The sequence below is a fragment of the Pinus tabuliformis genome, chromosome 1_2 (assembly GCF_031772625.1).
Source record: "Pinus tabuliformis cultivar Carrire ecotype Pingquan chromosome 1_2, CPIR1, whole genome shotgun sequence".
NCBI classification, from domain to species: Eukaryota; Viridiplantae; Streptophyta; class Pinopsida; order Pinales; family Pinaceae; genus Pinus; species Pinus tabuliformis.
In genome coordinates this window covers 334,807,027-334,830,160 of record NC_142298.1, presented here as the reverse complement: position 1 = coordinate 334,830,160, position 23,134 = coordinate 334,807,027, and positions in this window count along the sequence as shown.

Sequence of the window (23,134 nt, the reverse complement as noted above, 5' to 3'; positions counted from 1 at the left end):
GCTCTTCGTGCTTTGGTCAAGGAAGGGATTTCTGACAGGAATAGGGACGAAGCCTATCAACTTGCAAAGGAAGTGGACTTGTTTGATTTAGAACTCAAGGAATTGGAGATGAGGCAGGTCTTGATTTGAGAGAAGTGGAAATGGCTAACTCCTGGGAAGAAGTATTCAATAGATTTGACTCATAAGGAGAAAGCTGTAGAATGTGATGATAAGAAAGAAGAAGCCGTGATGATTAAGGATGTTGCAGATGTGACAACGATGGAAGATGAACTTGAGGTTGATCAAGTTGAACCAGGATCGTGTAGTTTGCAGACATGGATGGATGAGGATACTCACATGGAGGAGCCTCATGATGATGTAAGCACTATTGATACTTGTGTTTGATTTGAGCATTTGGTAGATGAACCATATGCAGGGAAGGGCAAAGTCAGTTTGCCGATGCAAAGGAGCATCTTACCATGGATGTCTATGATGAGACCTTGTATGGAGAAGCAAGGATTGTTGACTATTGCAGGACTTGTTAGGGTTGTTTGTGACCTTATGATAGAAGGTACAAAAGCCTATGACAAGGGGGGAACATGATGATCATTGCGGAAGAATGGGTCATTCTTTAGCCATATGGAGAATTGGCTAAGTGCCGGGCATGACTCATGGACATGTTGGAGAAGGGCACACACTTGAGTTTCTTGGGTGGACTTCTCATGGCCAAGACCAAGAGATAGCCTTGGTGGAACCTTTAGTGGGGGAGCTATGATGAAGGGACTCATGATGATGATATGGTTGGGTAACCGAGTTCACTAGACCAAATATTGAGAACTTTGATGGGATGACCAATTGTTGTGATGGGTCTACTTGGTTGGACTACATGGGCAACTTAGTCATGGACATCAGGTTGGAGACATGGAGCACGAAAGTCTTATGCAGGGACATGATGCAAGAGCACATGTAGAGGTGTCACTTATGGGCATCCAATGAGTGCCAAGGCAGGGATGTTCTGCAGGTGGATTTGTTGGTGTGACATGGAGATGTTTTAATTATGAGCCGATGGAGAGGTTGTGCACTCTTGTACAACAAAGCCATGGACTTGGATGGAGTTGTGAGCAGACTATGGAGCATTCCTACCACATGGAGAGATGAGGAATCTTGCAGAGACCTTTGGGCCGAGACTTGTATGCTTGCTAGACTGTTGGTTGGAGATGACTCATGGAGCTCATGATGACATGAGGTTGTGACTCTTAGGGACTTCATATATGGTGGACTTGGAGGATCTGATGCATTGAGGAGCTGAGGTCAAAGAATTTAAAGCAGAATGGGATGCATACTTTCAAGTACATGTATGGGTGTGGCTTGGAAGAGTGACTTGATGTGGAGGATCGATATGAGACACTTTGGAGTGATGGAGTTATGAAGATGATGATGCCTTGGTGGCAACACTTGGGCATGGGTTGAGTTGAGACTCAATCGCTTTTGACACATGGGAGTTGATTGATCTATGATCATGGGCAGCACATGGGAGATGAGACAGGTGTATACTTGTTTCTATGGCAGACTTGAGGGATGGCACATCACAGATATGAGGGAGGTTGCCCCATGGACCTGGATGTGGCACATCGAGAGTCAGGAATTTGATGAGATGATCTCTTCACTTTGAGGAGATGGATGTTTTGTAGATGGATGATGATGTTGGATAGAAAACATCATGGACAGCATGTTGCAGACGGGATGGAGACTACTTCATGGACCTGAGCATGGCTTACACTTATATGGAGATGGATTCTTGATCGAGTTGAGGATGTGATGGGATGTTCAGAGAAATTACTAATGATGGCATGAGGATGTTCACTCTCATGGCTTGAGCGTGACAGTTGGATTAGCTACCCAACTAGTTCAAACATGGGGACCGGTAGTGTGCAAAGATGTGTTAGCATTTGTTGGAGTATCAAGGCAGCAGTTCACATGAGGATGATACATGATGAGGTCGACACGAGATGTTGTAGGAATCATGTAGCTTGAGATGGAGGGGCCAGCCATCCATGATGGGGAGCAACATGTGGAGATTGTGATAGGGTGGTTGATGGTCATGGATTGAGATGATTTTAGATATATGACATACCGATGGGGTGTATACCTTGGTATGGTGATCTTGGTGACAGGTGGTTGCCGGGATGAGATATTGTTGAGGACAACAATGACTTCAAGTGGGGGAGGATGTATGGACCTGCGGTACGTGCGACGGGCAGGGCGACTCCACCATGCGAAGGACTTGTGAGAAATACAAAATGAATGAACCAAGAGGTGAGTTTATACAATGTTGGGTGAGTTGTGAGGGTGGTCCCATGAGTTTGGTGGGCCGACCCTCCACTCGGGTAAAGGCAACATGTTAAACAAGTCGGCTTGGGTGTTTGGCATGGGTTAGCTGGGTGACATAACTCACCACCCCCGTGTATATATTGGAGGTTCTTTGGAGGCAAATGACCATCATTCAATCAACACGAGTTCAAACAAGGAGTTCTTCGGTGCGTGGATGAGCCTCCACGATGGGTGGAAATCGGGTGGAAAACTCATTCAAAAAAGTCGAGTGAAAAGCTCGGGTGAGAAACTCGGGCGAAAAACTCATGCAGAAAACTCAGGCAAAAAAGTCATGCAGGAAACTCGTGCAGAAAACTCAGGCGACGTCGTTCAGCAAAACTCAGGTGAGGTCATTCAGGTAGAACTCGGGCGAGGTCGTTGGACAGGAAACTCGGGCGAGGTCGTTCGGGTGAAGCAGGTGAGGTCGTTCGGGCGACCCGGTGAGGTTGTCAGGCGACCTGGGTGAAGTTGTTTGGGCGAGCCGCGTGAAGTCGTGTGGCGACCTGGGTGAGGTCGTTTGGGCGAACCGGGTGAAGTCATATGGCGACTTAGGTGAGGTTGTGTGGTGACTCGGGTGAAGTTGTTCAGGTGAACGAGTTTGGGTGGACGTGCGGACGAGCGGCCAGGTGAGGGTGCGCCGTGCACGTCAAAATGAAGAATAGTGCGAACGGGTGACTTGGGTAGGACGCGCTGTGCACGACGAAATGGTGGAAATGGTGAAGTGTTGAGGTTGTGAACGAAGGTGTGACTCGTACGGAGGCCCCTGTGTGTGGCAACTTGGTTACAACGAGGCACGCCCAAGTTGGGAAAACAACATGATCGTGCGACAAGGTGAACGAAGGGTTGGTGAGTCATGCAGCGACTGTGCGGAGGCGCCGACGAGCTAGGCAACCAAGTTTACCAAAGATGGAAATTTGGCTAAGTGTAAATTTGGTGTTTCCCAATATTTAACTTGTATTTATAAAAGAACATTATATATATTGATTCGGGCAGACTCATATTGCAGGGAGTTGCCCCTCACTTTATACTGTTGTGCATTTCTATTGTATAATGTTGTTTATGTGAATTTTATGTGCTTTCATTGTATAAAGGACAAAGATAATGCTTGGTAATGAAAAAAAATAAACGAAGTATGGAATGTTAGGCGTAGTCTACAATTGTAAGTATTGGTGAAAAGAAAATGGTTGGTAGTGCCACACCTCGCTATAGTGCGGTTGGAAGAGTACTGCCAGTGTAGGGGCATGACACATACCCCTCTAAATACTGGCAGTTTGATCATGCTCACCATACTGAACTGTGGAGGTGGTGGAGGTGGAGTGGGTGGAGATGGAGGTGAGGGAGGTGAAGCGAGCGGCAGTGTGGGTGGCAGTGGTAACCACAAAATGCGCTGCCTTGTCAAACTGACCACGCTTCTTGGAGATACCTTAGCTAAATCCTCCTCACTTTCCCATGAGGGTGAAATTAAGGGATTCTTTGCTAATTCTTCACTACTTCCACTTCTGTAGATCTTTCCACTCCGCATAGTTCCAAAGATTAATTTATCCACATAACCCTCTTTTCACATAACATCATCTTAATCCAGGTGTTCAAAGATTTAATATAAGTACCTCGCGGTCCCCAGATAAAATGTTGCTTTGCCTCGGTGTAACTGACAATCGTGTCCACCGTGAACTCAATGATAAATCCTCCTATTATTCGGTCAATTCAGTGGTCCACAACTCGCGCTATCTTATCTTCTAAGGCTTCTAGTCTGTGCACTAGTTCCGGAGTCCACACTATTGGTTTGTCGAGCCTACGCCTTCCTTGGCTATCTGGTAACTTTGCGATCCACTCATACAGCTCTGACGGAAAAGATGCGAGGAAAATATCGTGGATTTCTGTATACACGCAGCGCTCCAACCGCTTTTCCTCAGATACTCTTGAAGTTCTGTTTTCTTGTGTCGCGAACTCATGAATATTCTTGTCCAACCACTCTTCAAGTTCATTCCTTGTTGGGTTCCAGTGGCCCGACATCAGACATCCCTTATGTAGATTCTGATCTCAACAATGGAACCATTTGTTGGCTTAATGGGGCCTAACCCAGGTTCGGAAGTGATTTAGCCAAGCAAATCCCGGTACTACTGGCCCTTTCAGCAACAGTCCATGAAGTGTAGACTGAGGTCTCACCTGAAGTAGTATGGGAGGGTGCTAGAACCAGGTTTCCACACCCTGGGGATGTGTGATAAGAGGTGATTGGTACGTTTTCCAACCTTCGCACTTAGTGCGCTACACACACCTGTGGGCACCATGTGCCCTATGATATTGTCTTCACGTAGTTCTAGCCGCAACGCGACCTGTGTTATTTACCGAAGTCTTCTTTAATTAGTCTTCATTAGCTGATTACTTAGATTAAATTCACATATAAGCATTCATACGAGTATTCATCAAGTGCGCACAGTAAATAAATAGAGTAAAAGTAATGTATAACATCAAAATAAGGATTCAACAACAGATGCACAGAATAAAATTTTCTTTATTAACTTTCAATCCCAAGCACAGACCTGACTCTGCCCTGCGTACTCAGCTATAGGGGTCCACACACTCAGCTACAGACTCTACTAGGCCTCTGCGGACTCAGCTGTAGAGCCTCTACCTACTACTATGACCCAGTACACTTCAAGTTCCACTCTAACCTCAAACCATGCCTTCGCTATTGTATATCTACTCTACTAAGCTATATTTACACTTAGAGCCTCACTCTATTTATACAATCCCATGGTCCATGGACCATGGGTAGGCCAACACAACTTTACATTAAATATCAATATTTTAGGTCGGACAACCCTATGACTCATCCTAGAATTCATGCTCCACGCCCGCAATTCGCAAAGTCTTACACCATCTTTGACCAAAACTTGGGTTTTGAGCACCAAAACCTATTGCAGGGGATCCGATGCGCAACAGTGTCCATGATCTGATCAATTTCAACTTGTTCCATGCAATCTGGATTTAACTCTTGGGTGTGAGTTGTTCTGCAATGTTGGATGTGTCTAGTAATGGTGGAAAGTATGGTCGAAGGGTGTCGACATTGAACACTCGGTGTAGGCCAAGGAATGGGGGAATGCTGAGCTCAAATGCATTGTCTCCCACAGCCTTGGTAATGGTGTAAGAACCATATCATAGTGGTTTGAGTTTCCGATAGGCTCCGGTAAGGCGTTCCTTTTGCAAATGAAACTAGACTTTGTCGTGAACCCAAAACTTGTGTGGCACCCAATGTTCGTCATGTCGCTACTTGTACTTGACATTTGATTTCTCCAGAATGTCATGGACCTACTGGTGAATATGTTGGATGTGCTCAATGAAGCTATTTTCCTTATCTGTTTCAGACTGGAAATGAGCCAAATCTACGTGAGTAGCTGCAAATGGCATGGCCACATCAATGGGATATATTGGCTGGAATCCCAAGCCCACCTAAAAAGAGTTGTGGCTAATCGAGCTATGGAGAGCCTAGTTGTAGTTGTGCTGAACATAGGGGAGGCTTTCATGCCATGTGCATGGATGCTTTGAGTTTTACATGTGCAAAATGTGTATGATCAGTTTGAGGATGGAAGGTTGTGGACTTAGTGAGTTTGGTGTCTAGCATCGACTAGAGACAGTACCAAAATGTACTGAGAAACTTGCTATACCGATCTAAGATGATAGACTGTGGGATCCCAAAGTGTACCCACACTTGTTCAAAGAAGAGTTTAGCAGTGGCTTCTACTGTGATATTCTTCTTGCAGACCACCATAATGGCCATCTTTGAGAACCTATCGACGACCACAAAAACACAGTCATTTCCATGCTTAGTGGAAGGAAGGACTGGCATGTAATCCATCGAGATGGATTCCCAAGGTCGAGTAGGGGTAGGCAATGGCGCATAGAGGCCTTGCTTCATGAGGGTCGCTTTGGCAATGGTGCAGGCAGTGCATAATCTTATGTACTTCCCGACATCCTGTCGAAGATTCGACCAATAGAAATACTTTTGTAGTACTGCCACCATTTTCTTGACCATGAGATGGCCAACAACCCAACTATAGTGTGCTTCCCAAATCATCTTGGCACGCTCACTTGAAGGAACACAAAGGTGCCCTAGGTGGCATAATAAGGCATCTTGGAGGTGAAAATCTAGAACATGCTGACCCTACAAGAGTGTCTGGTATGTGTGGCCAAATTCCAGGTTGCTTTTGTAGAGAAGTGGCCAATCAGAAGTCTCATGCACGCAAGAGTTGAGCACAGTGGTTAACGCCATGATCGGTGGTCGACTGAGGCAATCTGCAACATTATTGTTGCTTCCATTCTTATACTTGGTATTCAAATGGAACTGTTGCAGGTATGTGGACCACTTATGACAGCGATCATTCTGCAATTTGTCTCGACCTCAAATGGTTGTTGCAAGTCTGGTAATGCAAGCATTGGTGCCGAGTAGAGGCAATATTTCAACTTTATAAATGCCTTCGGTTGAGATTCAGACCAAAAGAATTTCTTTTGCTCCTCCCTTAGTGACTTGACTCAAGGGCCAAGTGATATGAGAATATCCCAACATGAACTTACGGTAGAAGTTGGCATGACCTAGAAAGTTACAGACCTCTGTCAGAGTGGTTGGAGATGGGCAATATTAAATGACTTGGATCTTGGCTGGATCCACATACACCCTCGTTCATCAATAATGTATCCCAGATACTAAACCTGTGTCATGCCAAAAGTGCATTTCTCCAAATTGGCACATAACTTGTGTTACTGCAGTGTTCAAAGAACATGTCAGATGTGGTGGATGTGCTCTTCCCAACTCTTTCTGAAGATTAGGATGTCATCCAAGCATACCACTACAAATGAGTTGGTGAATGGCTGCGAGATGTCATTTATTAACCTCATGAAGGTTGCAGGAGCATTCTTCATTCCGAAAGGCATAACCAACCATTCAAAAAGGCCCTCCTTGGCTTTGAAGGTAGTCTTCCACACATTGGATGGTTTGATTGGTACCTGGTGATATCTTAACTTCAAATTGATATTGCTTAAATATTTTTGCCCCTTCAATTGGTCCAGGAGGTCATTAATTCGTGGGATCGGTTACCTATTACGGAGAGTGATCTTGTTCACCGCTCGATAGTCAATACAGAGTCTCCAAGTCCCATCCTTCTTCTGTACCAACATGATCGAGCTCCCACAGGGTGATCAACTCAGATGGATGTGACCTTTCTATAGTAGCTCCTAAATCTGCCTCTTGATTTCATCGTTCTCCAGAACAGAGCACCAACAGATTGGTCCATTGGGCAGCAGCGCACCTGGGGTCAGATCGATGGATTGCTTGACCTGACAGTGCAAAGGAATCCCTGTGGGGGAGGTGAAGATGTCCTCATACTCCTCCATGACCTTGTCCATCTGTAGTTGTCATGCGGAGGGGCCCTGTCTAGAGGTCGTGACCACCATTTTCTTCTTTCCTTGAGGGCATATCATCAGGAAAACAAATTTCCCAGTTTTGGAAATAAGCTTGCTGCATTGTTTTACAGTAACCAAAGAGATGGCGGTAGACGGTGCTACCTCTAGTATCCTGTACAACTTATTTCCCAAAGTAACAATAACAGCACGAGGTCTTGATTCATACATAGCATGTCACTTCCACAAGTACGATTGTCCTAATAATACATTGCAAACATCAAGGCGAGCAACATCACACAATACCTCATCCATGAAGGGCTTGAGGTTGTATGGAGGGTGACACTGCTGGCTCACATGAAGATGGGGATATGCATATGGAATGTTGGGACCTGGATAAGGTTTGGCTAGTGGAGGATTTGGGGAGGGATAATTGTAAGTGGAACTAGTCCCTCCCTGAGCTGGACCATAAACCGTCAGAGGTGGAGCATATGGTTCAGGGTGTGAAATGGTTCTAACTATTCCATCCGCGACATGAGATTCCCCCATTGCATTGGCAACACTAGGCCAAGGCAGATCGGGGATGACAATGTAAACATAACCTTATTGGTCTTGCAGGAAAGAAGTTTTTGTCTTTCCTAGATGGATTTAGTGGTTATAATTAGATTGAGATCAGCCTAAAGGAAATTCGTCATGTAATGCCCCTACCACTTTTCAAAAGGCAATTCTGAGCATCTTTGCTGATCTAGTCCATGAATCTGTAGAGATATACATGAATGATTTTTCTACCTATGTGTGTGACTTCTTGGAGGCTCTCTATAACTAGGGGAAAGTACTAAAGAAGTGCATTGAAATGAACCTATCAGTTAGTCTCTAGAAGTGTGAATTCTTGATGAATGCAGGGACCATTTTGGGTCATTCAATATCCCAAGAAGGAATACAAGTGTGTTGGGAATCACGATTTCTATTAAACCAAAACCCACAGGTGTTAGTAAACAATCACATTGTCAAAGATAAGAATCCACGAGATGCAGTTATTCCATGTCGCGAAACACACGAGGAGCATTGGTTTATCCAATGTCCAACAATCTCCCCCCAATGCGAGTCGGGTGTGTATCAAACTCATGACCTACGCTTTGATACCACTTGTTGGGAGTCAAGATTGTCATTAAACCAAAACCTATAGGTGTTAGTCAAAATTCGCATCATCAAAGGTAAGGATCCATGAGAGGCGGTTAGTCCATGCTGCAAAACACATAGGGAGCATTGGTTTATAAAATGTCCAATAAAGTGGACCAAAATAGAATGGCTATCATAAAAAGGGTCCCTAGTCCTCAAAAGCAAAGGGACGTCAGGAGTTTCTTAGGCCAAGTTGGATATTATAGGAGGTTTATCGTAGGCTTCAACAAAGTAGCCTCACCATTATTTGCACTGCTGGCCAAGGACTCTGGATCTTTCTAGTTAGATAGTTGCCAAGAGGCACTAGAAATCTTGAAGGACAAGTTGACTACTATACCCATCGTTGGAGGCCCAAATTGGGCTCTCCCTTTCCACATCCATGCTGATGCATCCAACAAATATGTAGGAGTGGCTCTAGGCCAGATATATGACAAGTTTCCATATGCCATTTACTTCATTAGATAAATAATGTCTAAGATTGAACTGAACTACACTATGATTGAGAAGGAACTCCTAGTTCTTGTCCATTCCTTGAATAAATTCCGACACTACGTCAACAGTTATAAAAAAATTGTGCATATTGTTGGGTGATTTAATGGTTAGTTAAATCCCTATCCTTTAATTTGCCAACCTCGCATTTGGTAAACTGACGATGTATACATGTACTATATGTACTAGGTGGTTACATTTTAGATTATATTAATCTAGATGCAATTAAAACTAAGAAATCAAATCAATCTAATCCAATCCAATCCAAAACAAACATATAGAAACTAAAATCACACTTTCATAGATGAAAATCACACCACACTTATGGAATTGAAAGAATTCTTACTGAAACGAAATCACACTCACACTTGCATAATTGATAGCACACTTGCATGAAAAGAAATAAAATAACAAAATTATATTATGTTACCAATGTACAAAGATTTGAAAACTATGGTTGTCGGGGCCCTCCATTCCTCAGCAAGCACACCAAACTACCATCACATCTTCAAAGTAACAATATGTTGGAGCATCTTGGACTAAACTCTTTTGTTGATTGGAAGAATAGAATACATAAATATATAGATGTATAGATAGATATGTTTATTTTGAAGGATGTACCCCTATTTATACAAAAACCGAGGATGATTGATTAATAAATGCAGATCCCTCAAATCTCTCCTATATCTACATTTATTTCATGTGGTTACAACCAATCTCCTAAAAGTGTGAGATACATATCCTCTCAAAATCCTCTCATCCATGATTCTTCTCCTTTGAATATGCATAGATAACGATCCTCATCTTCTATAATAACTCCAGAAATCTTCATGAGTTGGAACTTAAAATTTGAATTTGCAGTTAGGACGCTAATTAGGACCCTTCTAGAGGCTCCAAGTAGGCTTACAATATCACAAAACATATACCACTTTCATGTATATTTGAAAACATGTTAATTTTATAATATTTAATCACAAATTCACTTAAAATACTTAAGATAATTGACTCTCAAAAATATAACACTAAACCCATATGATCATGAAAGTGGTTACTTAATGTAGGGTTATGTAGTTATAGAGTTACGGAATGAGGGTAAAATGATGGACATTAAGGTGAAAGTGGATGAAATTTTTGAGGCCCAACACATACTGATCATGCTGATATCAAGTACTTAATGAACAAGTGTGGTGTGAATGCTAGAATTATTAGATGATGAGATATTCGATCTAAAGCTAAGTTTATGGAGATTTTGACACTTTGCATTTTGAGCCTAATTTTGAGCACTGATCACTCCTCCCCACAGGAAGCCTTTTGGACCCCAACAGGGTCACTTTCAATTGTCCAACAGGTCAGGGTACAGTTCCCTCACCTTTTCGACCTCCATCCATTTGGCTTTTAAAGTATTTGTACCCTTGAGCCCCACTCAAATATAGTCAATACTTCCCCTTTTTGTTGTCCTTGTTCTTCTGTCAAGTATAGCGTCTTGCTAAAGCTCATCAAGGAGTTCATGAGAAAATACTTCAATAGATGGAATTTGAATATTCTCTCCTTTATCTTCAATAAAAGGAGGCTCATACAACCTTAAATTCTCAACATTAACAACAACATAAATTTGCATATATGAAGGCAAATCCAACCTGAAGGCATTGTTACCAATCTTTTCCAAAATTTTGAATGGACCATATCTAATTGGTTTTAGCATTTTAAATTCTTCTTGGAGCCTCTCTTTACTAATGTGAAGCCAAAATCCATCACCAACTTGGAACTTGTGATCTTGATGATGCTTATCGTGCCTTTCTTTGTACTTGCCTTGGATTTTCACAAGTTTTTCTTGAACCTTTCAGTGTACTAATTGGACTTGTTCAATGAAATTTCTTTCTTTGTCTATGTTGCTATGACCTTCAATAGCAACATCTTTGCCAAAAATAAAATCCAAAGGTGATTTAGCAAAGTATCCCAAGCATGCCTCAAATGGCGAAGTTTGAGTTGAAGAGTGCTTAGCTTGGTTGTAAGCATGTTGAATATAGTGAAAATGTTCATCCCACAACTTAGGATGCTTGCTGCAATACCCACGAAGAAGATTTATCATTGTTTTGTTCACCACTTCTCTTTGACCATTTGTTTGTGGATGAAAACCTGTACTCTTTTCCAATTTGGTGTCCATGAATCCCCACAAGATTAACCAAAAATTCCCAACAAAGTGAGAATCTCGATCACTAACAATGGATGTGGGCAATCCAAAATGCACGCAAACATTCTGAAAGAATAATTGAGCAGTTTGTTCAGCTGTAACTTTTTTTTTACACGGCATCAAAATACACATTTTCCTAAACCTATACACACCTACATAAAAATAATCATGACCTATTTTTGACAATGGAAGACCTCCTACAAAATCCAAAGAAACACTCTCCCATGGTCGTGAAGGAGCCGGAAGTGGTGTGTACAATCCTAACTTCCTATTGCTAGGCTTACTGGTTGCACATAATGAACATCCTTTAATAAAACAAGACACACTTTCAAGCATACAGGGCCAATAACAATACCTCTGTAGATGTGCCACCATCTTACTTACACCAAAATGACCAGCAATAAGAGAAGTATGTGCCTCTCTTATGATGTTAACTCTTTCTCCTTGTGGAATACAAATCTTGCCAAGATGGTACAACAAGTTATCACGCAAATGATAATCCAATTCCACTACCTAGTTACCTTGACTCAAGCTTCCATAAACATCTTTAAATTCATTATATAATGCATATTGCTCAATATAACTTTCATGTAAAAACAATTATGCTTGAGTAAAGTAGTTGCACTAACAATAGGACTAGAAATCATATCAGCAACTTTATTGTAGATACCTTTCTTATACTTGATTACCAAGTGGAATTGTTGAAGAAAACCCATCCATCAGAAGTGCCTCGATTGCTACAACTTTGATTGTGATTGTAGGTATTGAAATGGTTGATGATCAGTGTGAATGACTATTTCCTTACCCATCAAGTAGTGTTTCCATTTTTTCACACTTTGCACCAATGCATACAATTCCTTGTCATATGTAAGATAGTTAATCATTGCACCATTAAAATTTTTGTGAATGAAAACATATAGGCTTCCCATGTTGCATGAGGATTGCACCCATAGTGTAGTCACTACCATCAGTCTGAATCTCAAACGAATCTCTCAAGTCTGGAAGTGCAAGTACTGGAGTTGTATTGATCTTTTGCTTCAATGCATCAAAGGTCTTTTGATGTTTGCCTCCCCACTAAAAAACCTTTTTCATGCTTCTCAACGCATGTAAAGGAGTTGTTATAAGAGAAAAATTAGCAATGAATTTCCTCCAATATTGGGCTTCTCCCAAAAAACTTCTTACCTCCATATCTGTCTTGGGCCTTGGACAATTCACAATGACATCAACCTTTGAGGGATCTAATTTCAACTCACCTCCTCCAACAATATGACCCAGGTAACGAGGTTTTTCCAAATTCATACTTTTATTACATGCATGACATGTTCATCACAATATTTACTAAAAATTAAGATGCGATCTAAGTAGACTATGGCAAACTCATCAAGAAATGGCCTCAGTACATCATTCATCACACGCGTGAATGTAGTGGAGCATTACATAAACCAAACACGATAACTAGCCTTTCAAACAAACCCTGCTTTGTTTTGAATGCGGCCTTCCAAATGTCTTCTTCACCAATTCTAATTTGATGGTAGCCACTTCTTAAGTCCAACTTAGTAAAAATATTTTTCATCTTTCAATTGATCAAGTAAATCATCTATTTTGGGCAGTGGGTAACAGTTCTTTACCATAATTTTGTTAAATACATGAAAGTCCACACACATGCACAATGTTCCATCCTTCTTTGGAACCAAGACAATAGGTGAACCACACGGTGAGGAAGATGGTCTCATGAACCCTTTGTTCAACAACTCTTGAATTTTCTTCTTAATTTCTGCACTTTCCATCACTGACATCTTATACATGCCAATGTTAGGAAGAGGACAGTCTTGTTGTAATTGTATCTCATGTTAGATTCCTCTCTTGGGAGGTAATCCCTTTGGTTCCTGAAACATCTCATTATATTGGTTAACTACGTCAACCAATTCAAATTTCAAATTTGAATCACAACCCTTAAAAGCTTCATTATCAACATCATCGTTGGGTTTGATCATTAGAAGCACAAAATTCTTGCTCTAATTCACTTGTCTTTTCCTCTTCCCTGCATTAACAAGCGAAATATTTATTTTCTTGCTATGAGCTCTCATAATATATTCTACTCCACATTTAAATAAATGATATTCATTTTCATGTCTATTGAAGATAGCATTTATGTCGTAAAGGTACGAGAAGTCCAAAACTATGCCACAGATATCTAATGACACAATGTCAAGCCCCGCTTCATCTATGAAATTTGCAGTAATGGCAAATTTCAATTTACACTTCCTCGTAACCTCCAATTGCGCATTGTCACACACCCATCCCAGTGGATACGGTTTATGATTTCGAACGATTTCCAAATTTAAACTTTTGACAATGTTTTCAAAGAAAAGATTGGCTTGAGAGCCGCTATCGAGCAACGTATCAATCTTGTTGTGTTTTGATATTTCCCTTATGTGAAAAACTTATATTCTCCTCTTTTCATTTGGAGTTTCATTTTGTGAGTTTGAAGAACTAGTGCTAGCAATGAATTATTTTCCTTTTAACCCATGGTTGTGATTTTAGTTTCACCACCCGAATCAAATCCCAAATATTGTTGAGTGGTTTCAGTTGTTTTTTGTTTTCCTTGTTGTTTTTCTTTGGTCTTATTTCAGGATGAAACTTCCAACAATGAGCTTCATCAGGACCCTCTCTGGAACAATGCTTGCATGTAATTTTCTCTCCTCTTTCTTGATAAATGCATTTTTCATTGCCTTCCCTTTAAAAGCCTTTTCCTTTCCTTTACTCTTAAATGGCTTTTTACTACCTTCTTCTTGGGTGTTTTTCCCTCATGCCTCAAGATGAGTGGCTTGCACACACACATCATCTAGATTATTGGGATTAAACATTAAAATAGTATGCCTAAGGTAACTGTGTAAACCCCCTATGTACTTCAGCAATGTGTCCTCTGATTGCAAATCTACACCTAACGTCAAAGACCTTTTTCTGAATTCTTGGGTGTAATCTTGCACGTTTTTGCCTTTAAGCTATCTAAAGTTCTTCCAATTCATGATGGCTTTCTGCATATAAGCTATAGGGTAGAATTGTATTTGGATTGCAACAATGAAATCAATCCAAGAAATTTACATCTTACCATGTTTTTAAATCTCCTCGTGAGTCTTTGATTCCCACCATACTAATGTTGCACCCTCCATTCTCAAGGAAGCTAATTGAATATTTATTCCATCCTCTTGAAGGTTTTGAATCCTATAATAGACCTCCAAATGACGAATCCAATTATCAAGCTTCTCTACATTCACTTCACCATTATACATTTGCAACTCAAATTTAACATCAAGTTTTAAAAAAGGTGATTTACCGGTTCCTTTTGAAGAATGATGATGAGTATGAGTAAGGGTTGTGTTAGTGGAAGAGGGTGAAGATTCTTGTGAATAAAAAGATGAAGAATATGGTCAAGAGGGTGGAGGTTTGTCTCCATTTCCATTACCTCCTTCTGAAGAGCCTTCTCCTTTGGGAGGTTTGGAACTTTCCCCATGCAACTTAGTATACCTCTCTTCAGAGAGGACCTTCGCCATCTCTGTCATATAAAAGAAATCCATTCTGAAGGTCTTCTCATCTTCTGTCATGTTTGTAGGTTCTCCTTCATTAGACATGATCTCTGGAGTGTCAACTGCAACTCGAGGCTGAACTAGTGTTGGAGATTGTGGAAACCTTGCTCTCCTTCCCCTGGACCCAACTTCAGGGCTTCCACCCAGCTTCCCTTCTCCTGTTTTGAGTTTTAACCCTGTAAGCATGACATAAAATTGCAAACAATTAAATCCTTATTTCACAAAGAAAACCTAGAGATCTGATACCAAAATGATCTGATTTAGAATATTAGATTATTGTGCTAAGATCCTTCTCAGATTAGAAACAAACTTCTTTCATTGTGCTTAAGGATTCATGATTTTTTGCAAGTGAAATGATGAGTTTTTATGTTAATTTTATGAACAATTTAATATTAATAAGATATTGAACAACTACATAAATATGTACAGAACATGATCAAACACATTACAATAGGAACATGATAAAGGAGTTCACCCCTCCTGGGCTACATCTCCTTCGTCCAACTTCCATTGGCTTGGGCCTCTCTATTATTCTCCAAAGAGTAAAATTTTGTGTTTACAATGGTGAAATGCTTCTAAAAACTACTCCAATCAGTTCAGAATATCCAAAAAATGGCTATCTAGCCTCTTTTTGCATCCAATTTGGTGGAAAACTGAAGAAGTTATGACTTCTCCTAGTTTTCCCACTATTCGCTCCACAAATTGCTTGAAATCCAGCATGATCCTACAAATTATCTCCAAAGTGTTAACTGAGCAAAAATTTTACCATGCGACAGCCCATAATCTATCAGCACTGACTATCCCATCGCAAATCGCAATTGGCAAGAACTGAAGGGCTTATGGTTTGTGTATGCGGCAGGGTGAAGTGCGATTGCGATATGGCAGACATGACATAACTATTAACCAGAACTCATAAGCTTATCGCATCTGGGATAATTTCACAATTTACAATTGGCAGAGTATTGAAGGTCTTATATCTGTAGGACTCTATTTTCTGTGGTGTGCGATTGTGATTTGCGATTGTGACTATCGCATCACAACCCTTCCCTGCTCGGGGGCTGATTATTTAATGTCTTTCCGCCTACCCTATTGCGATGTGTGATTACGATTATCGCATCACACCCTAGCTATTTCCGGGGCCGATTTTTAACATCGACCCACCTGCGACATGAGATTTGCGAAATGTGGGGGCTAATGGTGGCCTGCCACTTAGTGCTTACCCATTTCTTGAAGAGACCTCCCACATCATATTTTCGTACCATCTGTCCAAGTCAAACCTAAACTTTGACTTGCTCTAACTTTTTCATACAAGCTCGGATTTGAGTGTCGTTCACACCATTGGAATCAAAATGACAAGATCTTCTATCTGAAGCTAATTTTATGGAGATTCTGACAGTTTTAGTTTTGAGCCTAATTTTAACAACATCAAAAACACATTACAATAGGAACGTGATAAAGGAGTTCACCCACCTAGACTACGTCTCCTTCGTCCAGCTTCCATTGGCTTAGGCCTCTCTATTATGCTCCAACGAGTAAAATTTTGTGTTTATAATGGTCAAATGCTTCTGAAAACTATTCCAATCAGTTCATAATAATAAAAAATGGCTATCTAGTCTCTTTTTGCATCCAATTTGGTCGAAAACTAAAGAAGTTATGACGTCTCCTAGTTTTCCCACTGTTCACTCCACAAATTGCTCCAAATCTAGCATGATCCTACAAATTATCTCCAAAAAGTGCTAACTGAGTGAAAGTTTTACCATGCAACGGTCCATAATCTGTCGGCACCGACTATCCCATCGCAAATCACAATTGGTGAGAACTGAAGGGCTTATGGATTGTGTATACGGCGCGGCGATGTGCGATTGCGATATGGCGAATGCGACAAAACTATTAACTAGAACTCATAAACTAATCGCATCCAAGATATTTCCGCAATTCAGAATCGAGGGAGTAATGGCAGTCTTATATCTACAGGACATTGTTTTCTGTGGTGTGCGATTGTGATTATCGCATCGCAACCCTTCCCTGCTCGGCGACCAATTCTTTAATGTCTATCTGCCCACCCTGTTGTGATGTGTGATTACGATTATCGCATCGCACCCTAGCTATTTCCGGGGCCGATTATTAATGCCAACCCACCTGCGACATGAGATTTGCGAAATGCGGGGGCTAATGGCGGTCTGCCACTTGGTGCTTCCACATTCCCTGAAGAGCCCTGCCACATCATATTTTCCTATCATCTGTCCAAGTCAAACCTAAACTTTGACTTGCTCTAACTCCATCATATGAGCTCGGATTTGAGTTTCGTTCGCACCATTGGAATCAAGATGACAAGATCTTTGATCTGAAGCTAATTTTATGGAGATTCTTACATGTTGCGTTTTAAGCCTAATTTTAAGCACCTAGTCAATGAGAGATAACAAAGATGGTTTGTGCACTATAGTATTCTATGAGCCATAGATCTCACTTCATTGTATTTGGATCCATTTACATCTATAGAAAGAGATAGTAGAGCAACATCACCTCCCAATTGGGTTCTCTCCTGAAACAATTTCTCGAGTCATATCTTGTGTTATTATGATTATAAGTAACTGTATTTTGTATATTCTCTATTTCTTCATTTTTTATATTATATCTTTAAAAATAGAAACCTAATAGATCCATAATTCTAAGGAAAATGGACCTCATAATATAGATTTTATATTTTTAGTATAAAATTTATTAGATGTGTTGGGTTGAACTACCCAATGGAGTATCTATAGTTATTCACAGATCAAAAACATTAGGAAATCACTTGGTACACTAATATAACTTAAAAATGAAACAAAATATAAGTAGTCATTTAGATGATCTCAAATCATGATCATAGAAAAATAATTAGAGGAAAATGCTTACATGAGCCCCAACTCATTAGCTACTAGAACTAGAATTATGAAAGAAAAGGCCACATCATTCCAACATCTTCAACTATAAGGGACCAAATGGTATGAATCTAAATGAAGAGGTCATATAACCCACTTCTATAATTTATATTAAGCCTAGATGCGTAAGAATAGGTAACAAATGTCACATGGACTCTAATTTTGAAGATGATCAATTCAAAATACAAAGACTAAGCAAGTCTCTTGTAATACCACGTACACCCCAAGGTGTTGAAAATTTCAACTATATTTCATCAATTTGGATGAGTAGTCCTTATGATACCCACCTTCATAAGTGGGGTGCTTCTTGAGGCATCATGAAGTAACAACAATTAATGTTGGAGAAAGTAATTAGTAGTATTGGAAAGGAGAGGTAGGGTACAACTTGTTGTCTTGACTTGGAATTTTGAATGGCAATCAAATTCATCCTCCCTATGGTTGATACAAAAATATAAGAAGCCTACCAGGTATAGCTATAAAAAATTGTGAAGAATATTGATTGAGATTATTCTGTAATCTATTTGTGATATATCTTACCATTCCCATCTACCAAGTATAGCTAAAATAAATGGCGACGAATATTGATTGAGATTATTCTATAATCTATTTGTGATATATCTTACCATTCCCATCATCATCATTGAAGAATGCTATTTACCATATTCACATTATTCCTTATGTAAAGTTTGAAGTGGTTTTCTTGATAGTACTATTTAGATTATAGAAGATATTCAATAATAAAAAAATTAAATGTACATAATTGATGATCATTTAAATTTTTATGTAGACGCAACAGTTGGAACCAACATATATCTACACTAATGGTGGAATTGGATTTATCAAACGTCAAGATGGATCAAATCCCTTGACTTGAAAACCTTTCTTAATTTATTTTTTCTTTTAAGAAAATTCCACCTCAAGAAATTTGATCCCTCTCAACACTTGATAGACCAAGGATTATAATAGAATTTATTAAAATACTTGACAATAAAAAAAACTTTATCTCAAAATCATTATATATAGAAATTCAGTTATTAAATCTTGTAATTTACCGAGTCAACACTTAGAGAGTTTGCGTAACGATCTTTCTCGGACTTTCAAATACATGTGATGTGTAACCTTCCAGTTTTAATATTATTTGTCAATTAATAATACTTCTTGATATCTCTACAACGTCTTCTTGACAGCCACTCATACGTCTCCTGCACTTGATTTAGTAGATACCACGCCAGAGTCAACAAAAACAAGTTAATGAAATTTAAGTAACGAAGTGTTTTACAGCTACTGATCCTATTTATTGGGCGACCACACCGGAGATTAACGTGTTCTAAATTAAATACAAATAATCACTTGCAGTCTTAAATACGCTTAAAATCGCTACCACAACCGCTTCAAAGTCTACACACGAATAAGAGAAGAGCTATGACCCTATTATTAATATTATTATACACAGAGACAGAGACATGCCAGACATAAATATTATAAGGTAGAAGTAGCTAGTAGCAGGGTGATCCATGAAATATATATATAGAGCATGAGTTTTTGGAAAGTGAGAATTATGGGAATTTGGGGGAACTGTAAAAGGTTTTCTCAAAATTTATAAGAAATTGCTACTAATCAGATTCAGTTCTCTCACACATGAATAATCTTTGAAACAATTTGGTTTAAAAATACAACGGAACAGTTTTATGTTTCTATAGTTATTTTTAGGAGGAAAAGCAAAGCAACTCTATTGTTTAAGCATTAACTGCCACATATAATATGCACACACGATCTTCTCCAATATATATACATAAACAGCGAAACAAATACTCATCAGCATGACATCCCAAATATCACCCTTAAGTCGAGGTGTCACACGCTTCCTTAGCCCATCAAAAGTTTACTCTAGTTTGTCAACTAAAGATATGGGTGTTAAGGATGTCTTTGGCCTTTCTTCCCTCGAAGGTTTCAACATAGGCTCATGTTATGTGGGAAACTCAGCATATTTCTCTACATGATTTGTATTCTCAAAAAACAGTCTTCAAATGTGATATCTCCTGTGAATGTGACTATTTAATTTTACTACTAGTAAAACAAACTGGAATTGATTTGAGTTTTTATAATTAGAAATTGTGTTTTTAAATTGATTAAAAGAAATTTAGTACTGGAATATGTTAGTGAAAGAAACTATTTTAATTCATGAGATATACTTGTCACAAGGGTGTTGGAAATGAGTTCTCAAAAAACAGTTGGTTGGGTAATAGCTCCTATGAAAAACCCATCCCTAAGATCAAGGGAATGGAGGAGTATAAAAGGAGAATTTCTGTGTTGTAGAGATAGATAGACAAGCAGTGGATAAGACTCGTTAAGACCATATATGTGCTGCTATTCAAGATGGAGTTTTCTTGAATATTTTACCCAAGTTCGGGTAGCTCTGGGGGAGATGGAAGGCACTCGAGTGCAAGTCTCAAGGTTGGGAGGTTAAAGAGTTATAAGATTATAGGCGGTTCAATAAATCAGATAAGTTTGCATCTAGAATATCTTCCTTAATTATTATTAGCAATAATTTTCTTAGAATAGAATGCTAAATTACAAGCCACACAAGTTTATGTCTGGAATATCTTGCTTAATTATTATTAGCAGTAATTTTCTTAGAATAGAATGCTAAATTACAAGCTAGACAAGTTTACATTTGGAATATCTTTCTTAATTATTATTAGTAGTAATTTTCCTAGAATAGAATGCTAAATTACAAGCCAAACAAGTTTACATATGGAATATCTTGCTTGAATAATATGAGTAGTAACTAATAAAATAGAATGCTAAATTACAAACCAAATAACTTACATCTGAAACACCTTGCTTAATTACTAACAACAGTAACCCTTAAACAAAATGTTAATATCAAATATAGTCGCATATACGAATAGTAATTGAAGAAAACTGATTCACTAAGCATGTATAAACTAAAACCCCTTTAAGTTCAAGAGTTTGCAACATGAGACAGAATTTTCGGAAAGCTTAAGAGATAACATTGTGTATCTATTCAAAAAAATTCCTAGATAGCAGCATAAATAATGGCCCAATACTAGTAGGAAAGAACATCATTTGCGTTTCAATAAATACAGAGAACCATTTCCTTCTCAATATTAAAACAAAAACATAACTCTATTCCAATCCGGCGGAATCCCGAAATCTAAGTACAGATAAACGAAACTGGAACTAATTCTTTAGTTGGAAAGGAAGCAATCAGTAGGAAATTGTGAGAAATATAGCCGCAAGGCTGCAGTTATCCACGAAAGGAAAGATTTAAACATGGAAAACCTATAGCAAAGAAACAGTCTGCGAGTTCAAATACATTCAAGCTAGGAAGCAAAGAAAACAGAGTATTAAATATCAGTGAGTGAAAGAGTCACTTAAAATTATCTTCCAGTACAGACACCGAGCAAATGAGTTGTAGGTTTTGCATAAGAAATATCCGTGAATCATACATTAACCAGAGATAGAGACCATTCTCAGGAATTATAGCTCAAGAGGAAAATGTCCCAGTAGTACATAATCAAACTCAGGCCGAGCCGGCTTATTCATGCAACCCGTTTGAGGACAGTAGTCACCACCAAAATTAAAGAACAGTACCATACTTTCGGAAGGAGCAGAGATTTTGGGCCCAACCCTCATAAAACTAAAAATAACGCCTCAAAGGCTAGAGGCTCGTGGTCTCATTAACAAAGAATACTTGTCAACTAGATAAACCTACCTAAAAAATCACAAGCTCTAAACTAGATCAACCTCGGCTCTGCTAACATATACACACGACATAACGATTCATGAGACTAGGAGCACGTCCTTCATTTCTTGAAAGATATACAGAACTAAGCTCATACCCGTTGAAGACCAAGCCTAGTTTCGACAGCCAGGGCCACACCTTTGAAGCTGCACCTGCATACCCTGACAATGAGGCTAGTTAGAAAACAATAGAGGTTGTCCTAGGAAGTGGCCTCCGAAAATTAAAGTCCACCATAAAGGATGTACATTTCCACAATAGATCAAGTCTGTGGATATTTATGACAGTACCCCGATGCATAGAATGAGAGTTTGTATAGTTGGGATAGTCAATTAGGTGGTTGAAAAAAACCATTGATAAATGTAAACCTTCGAAATCATAAGCCTACCTACAAATTAAGCTATGGCTGTAACAACATCCCACCAACCCCAAATGTATAGTGATGACATATGTATACAATGCTTATTGTAGTTAATAATATCATTAATGATAAGTCAATATAATTAGCAATTATGGATATGTTGTGATTTGTAATCATTTTCATTTTTTTTTTATATAGAGACATTGCATATGGTATTAGAGTGCTTAGGTTGTAAAATTGAGACCTCTTGGTAATAAATAACAAGTTTTGTTGTATGCACGTAGGAAGCAGGAACAGTTAGCATGAGAAGAACAAGGAACCTACCATCCAGACCTGCAATAGGAGCAGGAGCAGGAGCCCTACCATTTCAGGAGGGAAATCTTGAAGTATGGGTACAGCTGGGTGAGGAATCCTAAGATATAGGTACAGACATTAGAGAGACAGTACTAGAGTTAAAAGAGTTAAAAGATGAAATGGCCCATTTACGAGCAGATAACGAGAAATTGATGTTGGAACAAGAAAATATTATAAAAATCTTATTTGATAGACAAAATAATCAGCCACTAGTTCCTAGCCCTGAATGTAGGAATATGTCAGGGGAGCCAAAATTCTGGATAAAAGATGGGGAAACTGGGGGTGGTGAGGAGAATCGTGAAGAAGAGCCTGATAATGTATCCAACCATCGAACCCAGAAAAAATAGAAAGTGGAACTCCAGGGGGAAGTTTCGAAAGATAAAGCCCCCACTTTTTTATGGAGAGCAGGAAGAAGCAACATAAGCATGGCTCATAAATATGAACAAATACTTCCAGTTGTACGAGTATGACCATAACTTGAAGGCTCGTTTAGCCATTTTCCAACTGCAAGGAAAGGCCACATTATGGTGGGAGGAAGTAAAG